The sequence below is a fragment of the Panthera onca genome, chromosome B4, assembly GCF_046562875.1.
Source record: "Panthera onca isolate mPanOnc1 chromosome B4, mPanOnc1 haplotype 2, whole genome shotgun sequence".
In the NCBI taxonomy this organism is placed as follows: Eukaryota; Metazoa; Chordata; class Mammalia; order Carnivora; family Felidae; genus Panthera; species Panthera onca.
In genome coordinates this window covers 115396648-115402623 of record NC_138345.1, presented here as the reverse complement: position 1 = coordinate 115402623, position 5976 = coordinate 115396648, and the positions used below count along the sequence as shown (strand labels likewise).

The window sequence follows — 5976 nt, the reverse complement described above, 5'->3', positions numbered from 1 at the left end:
TTCTAAGGACCTCATTGTTCCACTTACTCGGAATGTGAACTTCATTAGCTCCACAATATCAAAGCCTTCAGTTTTATAGCAATTATTTCTTTCATTTACCTGCCGTGGTAGACAAATCTATTTGTTCTTTGATAGCTTATCAAGCTTTTCTGCAGTTTGGATTTATCCCTCAGGATCCTATATCTGTGTTTGTTCTGAGTATGGGTGCACCTAGCAACTTTCTCATTACTAGTTGGGATTTCCAATACTATGTTGAATAAAAGTGCTGAGAGTGGGCATCTTTGTTTTGTTCCTGATCTTAGAAGATCTTTCAGCTTTTCACTGTTGTGTATGATGTTAACTGTGGGCTTGTCATATATTGCCTTTATTATGTTCGGGTTCATTCCTTCTATACCCACTTTGTTGAGATATTATTAGCTACAGTGAGTTATTATTCATAACTTAATTTTTATTAACTTGTAAGAGTTTTTATATTTTTGATACAAGTCCTTTGCTAGATACATGGTGGTGCATATTTCCCAGCTTTTGGTGTAATGCTGTCTTTGAAGAACGGACATTTAAATTTTGATAGAAGTCCAACTTGTCAAATTTTTCTTTTATGATTAGTGCCTTTTGTACCCCATGCAGGAAATATATACCTACTCCAGAGTTATAATTATGTTTTCTTCTAGACGTTTTATGGGTCTGGGTTTTATATTAGGCCTTTGAACCATCTTTAATTAATTTTTGTATATGGAGTTAAATAGGGCCTAAGTTCTTTTTTAAAAAAAGCGAATAGATATACAATTGTTTCAGCAGTATTTTTTAAGACAACAGCAACAACTTTCACATTTAATTGCTTTAGTGCCTTAGTAAAAAATGAAATGACTGCATATGTGGCATTCTATTTGTAGACTTGAATCTGTTTATTTACTAGCCTATCCTTATGCAGTAACACACTATCTTGCTTACTGTAACTTTATAGAAATCTTGTAATCAGGTAATAAGTCTTACAACATTGTCCTTTTTACATATTGTTTGGCTATTCTAGGTCCTTCAGCTTTTAAGATAAATTTTTTTTTAAGTTTATTTTTTAGAGAGAGTGTGTGAGGGTGAGTGCGGGAGGGGCAGAGAGAGAGGGAGAGAGAGAGAATCCCAAGCAGGCTCCCCACTGCCAGCATCGAGCCCAGTGTGGGGCTCGAACTCCTGAATGGTGAGATCGTGACCTGAGCTAAAATTAAGAGTTGGGTGCTTAACCAACTGAGCCACCCAGGCACCCCTAAGATAAATTTTAAAATTACTTTGTCTAGCAGTGCCTGGGTGGCTCAGTCAGTTGGGTGTCCAACTTCAGCTCAGGTCATGATCTCACAGTCCATGAGTTCAAGCCCTGTGCCGGGCTTTGTGCTGACAGCTCAGAGCCTGGAGCCTGCTTCAGATTCTGTGTCTCCCTCTCTCTCTGCCCCTCCCCTGCTCATGCTCTGTCTCTCTCTGTCTCAAAAATAAATAAAAACGTTTAAAAAAATTTTTTTTAATAAAATTACTTTGTCTATGCCTAAAAAAATGCTCCCCCCAAAAAACAAACAAACAAAAAAACCCCCACAAAATCCAAAAAGAGCCTGCTGGAATTCTGATAAGGATTGGATTGAATGTACAAATCAGTTTAGGAAGAATGAAGAGCTTAATGATAGAGTCTTCCTGTCTATAAAGATGAATTTTTTCTCCATTTCTTTCTTTTAAAATTTCCCTCCACTATGTTTTGTGGTTCTCAGTACAGAGGTCTTGCACATTTTTTGTCATGTTTATTCCTAGGTTTCTAATATTTTGGGATACATTATAAATGGTATTGCTTTCGATTTCATTTGTCAATTGTTTGTTGCTGGTATATATATGGAAGTAGGGTTGATTTTTGTATATTGACCCTGTATCCTATGACTTGCTAAATTATTAGTTCTAGTAGCTCTTTTGTATATTCCATAGGCTTTTCTATGTATACAATCATGTTGTCTGTGACTACAGTTTTACTTCTTTGCATTTTTTTTATTGATATAATCCACATACCATAAAATCCATTCAAGTGTATAATTCAGTGGTCTTGTAAAGCTGTGCAACTTCATCACTATCTAATTTCAAAATATTTTCATCACTCCAAATATAAACCTTGTTTTCACTAACAGTTACTTCCCCCCTTGTCCCCATTCCAAGCCCCTGTCTACTACTAATCTATTTTCTTACTCCCCATGGATTTGCTTATTCTGGACATTTCATATAAATGGAATCATACAATATGTAGCTTTCACTTAGCATATAACGTGTTCAAGGTTCATCCAGGTGGTAGCTTGAATCAGTACTCCATTTTTATGGCTGAGTAATATTCCATTGCATAGATATACTACATTTTGTTTATTCATTCATCAGCTAATGGGTTTTTGGTTGTTTCTACCTTTTGATTATTATGAATAGTGTTGCTATGAGTATTTGTATACAAATTTTTGTATGGCTGTGTTTCAAATTCACTAGGAGTGGAATTGCTAGGTCACATGGTGACTCTATGTTTTAATCTCTTGAGGAACTGCCAACCTATTCCCAAAGCACCATTTTACATTCCCACCACTAGGGTATGAGGGTTCCTATTTCTCCACATTTTCACTAATGCTTGTTATTGTCCATCTTTTTTATTATTGCCATCCTAGTGGGTGTAAAATGGTACTCATCATGGTTTTTATATTTCCCTAATGACAAATGATATTGATCATCTTCTCATGTGCTTATTGGCTATTTGGACATCTTCTTTGGAGAAATCCCTATTCAAATCCTTTGTCCATTTTTATTAGCTTGTCTTTTTATTGTTGGTTGTAAGAGTTCTTTATATATTTTGAATACAAGTCCTTATCAGATATGATCTTCAAATATTTCCCCCCATTCTGTAGGTTGTCTCTTCACTTTTTTTCTTCCATATTCTTCAACTGTATTCTATATCAATTACCATGGAGGATGAAACCTGATTGTGAACAGATTGAAAGAAAAAAATATACAAGTTAAAAAAAAAGTTTTTATTTAAGTAATCTCTATACCCAACATGGGGCTTGAATTCACAACCCTGAGATGAACAGTCACATACTCTTCCAATGGAGCCAGGCAGGTGCCCCCAAAATATACAATTTCACACAATATCCAGCCATCAACTTGGATAGGTTTACAGGTACAATATGATACAGAATATGATGAAGGAAACTGAGCCTGCTAAGGCTTTAGAGCATGGAGGGCTCAGGAAGAACATCATCGCTCAGGTTAACAAAATCCAAGTGCTTTGAAAAACCAACTGCAGGCCATTCTCAGATGTCTTTCATTTCAGGGATGAGTTCTGATGCGGAGTGTTGTGATTCTGTACATTTCTGGCTGCCACTAGCCCTTTCTCTTTGTGGGTAAACTGTTCTTTCTTCTTTAAGGTTCTTCTGCACAGCCTCCTGCGCAGGCTGCAGGATGAAAGAAGCAAGGTAGGGGAGAGGCGGGACCACAGCAGGATCAGGACACATTCTGCTGCTAACCCCACAGCGGAGAGACTAAGATAGCTGTTTTCCTGACCACACAGCCTGGCCTAAGTGGGCAGCCTGTCTCCGGCCTCCACCTTCTATCTGTAGTGCCTGTTAGCCTTGCCAGACTTCCCCTGCCTTAAGGTGAGTTCACCTTAAAGCCTGAATGTAAAAGTGCAAGTCTGGGGCCTAAGCCACCAGCACCCACAGGGCCTCTGAGTTAGAGGTCTGGTCCCAGAAGGAGGCTGCCACTGCACTCTGGAAACCATAGTAGTGAGGAATGTGGACCACTGTTCCAGAAAAGCTGGAAATCCAGATTTATATATAAGCTCTCAATTCCAAAAGGTTGCAATTTATTCATGTTCTGACAAAAACGTTTTCAGGAGTAATGCAAGTAGGTAAAAATAAGAGCAAAGTAGGCAGACTGTGGACTGTGGCCCCACAACAGGCCCCTGCAGCCTGCCTGCCTCCTGTCTTCATTTCCACATCAAATCTCTCCGAGACACACGAATCTGAACTTCTGGCGGGGTGGGGGGAGGTCTTAGCTCTTCACAGGACGTTTTTTGGATTTTTTTTTTAAGCCTAAAAGATAGTAGTGTGTCTTCATTCTTGTTCTTTGGGATATTTTTCAGTCTTTTTTTTTTTTTTTTTTTTTTTTTTTTTTTTTTTTGAGAGAGAGCAAGAGAGAGAGAGAGAGCCTTAACCAGGCTCCAAGCCCAGCACAGAGCCTGAGCTCATGACTGTGAGATCATGACCTGAGGTGAAATCAAAAAGTCAAACGCATAACCAACTGAGCTACACAGGTGCCCCTATTTTTCAGTCTTAAGACAAAAGGATACTTCAATTGGGGCAGTCCTTGTTTCATGTTAAAATATTGCACTCGCACACATATTACAAAGATAGCACCAAATCAAACTGCGTGAGGGAGTCACAAACAAATATAGGGTAGAGAATTCTGAAAAAACTGATGTAATAACTGAGAAGCCGAGCAGTTTTCCTCTAGTGTCTCTGATGCCCACACTCAGTCGCTCCTCCCTCCTTGGGCAACTGGCAGGGCCTGCTTCCCAGCCTTCTCCACCTTGACCACTTGATGTCTCAGCTGATGGCAGGGAGCCCTGGCCTTGGCACACAGTGTGCAGGGCTTCCTGGATTCTGGGGGAGTTGGCCCTGTTCAGCCACTCCTGGTACAGCTGCTGCATGTGGGCGCTCGTCTGGGGGGCTGCATGGGGATGTCAGCATAGAAGCCTTTCATGTGCCACGGCAGTGCCTTTTCTGTATGCCCATCCTCGGTCTGGGCTTAGCCTCTGCTGTTTAAACACCCCCTGGTCCATGTGAGCACTTCCACAAAGTGGTATGGGAGCTTGCTCTTCTTAAGTTTGAGAACCATATTCTGGATGTTTTGAAAGCAGCAAAGCATAACAGAACCTCCCCATTCTTTTCAAGGGTGACCTCCTGGAAGTCTTTGTTCCTCAGGGTGCAGCAGGTGTCCTCCCCATGTTGTCAAACAGCTGCTTGGCTGCGTGTCTGAAGATGAGCACCAGGTACCCATTGGAGCTGGGCCCATCACAGTGCCTCACCTTCTCCTCCTTCAGGCATCGGTGTCCATGGCAGCATCTTTTCACCAAGGGGTCACTTTGCTCCATCATCTGAACAATTTCACCTGAGGTTAATACTCAGTGAGCACCCTGGGAACCAAGTGAAGCCATAGGAAAATCTTCTTGAAGGGTCTCCGGTTTCTTATCTTTGCAAGGGGCCACAATTATGTGAAAAATCTTGTCTGGGGACAGGTTCTGCCATCTGGTGAAGTAATCCTTCACCAGGGAGCCCATGATCTGTTGAGGAGACTTGGTGGTGCAGAGGTGGGAGGGGTGGTGACAGCAAGTGCTCTGAGTATGGGACCCAGCTGGGATTGGTGGAGGTGAGCCTGGGTAATGCCAGCTCTTCCTCACTGTGCTGGTGGTGTTGAGGCAGATTCTGACTCTCCAGGATGCTGAACTCCCTAGCAGTTGTTGTATCAAAGACAGTGCACCCCAAGACTTTTGAGGAAGCCATGGAATCTTCTAGATGTATCACACTGAGGCAGAATTTAGCAGCAAAATAAAGCAGAGACTGAGGACGCACTGACCCTGCCAGCACCTTGTACTGTGAGGTATCACATTTCTTATTAAGTTTCAGAATTCAAAAGAAGTCCTTGGTGTTCTGTTGGGACACCTGGATCCCTTCTTCCAGTCACGCAACTGTCACATACCAGGCAGTTACTCAGAAATATTTTGGCATCAGCCAACTTACAGAATTCTCCCTTCTTCCACGTGCAGTGCTCACACTTCATCTGGAGCAGAGCAGGTGAGGGGCCAGGGCTCGGCCTGAGAGGAACACCAGGAGATGCTGTCTTTTCACTTTCATAGTCTTCTTTGAAGCACAAAAATTTTTAATTTTGATAAAGTACAATTTACCTGTTTCCCCCCTG

The 5976-nt window shown here is 41.4% G+C and overlaps 1 pseudogene; it reads right to left on the bottom strand.

The window, feature by feature from the left end:
- Positions 1-3014: 3014 nt before the first annotated feature.
- Positions 3015-5976, bottom strand: LOC145715623 (nuclear prelamin A recognition factor pseudogene; annotated as a pseudogene).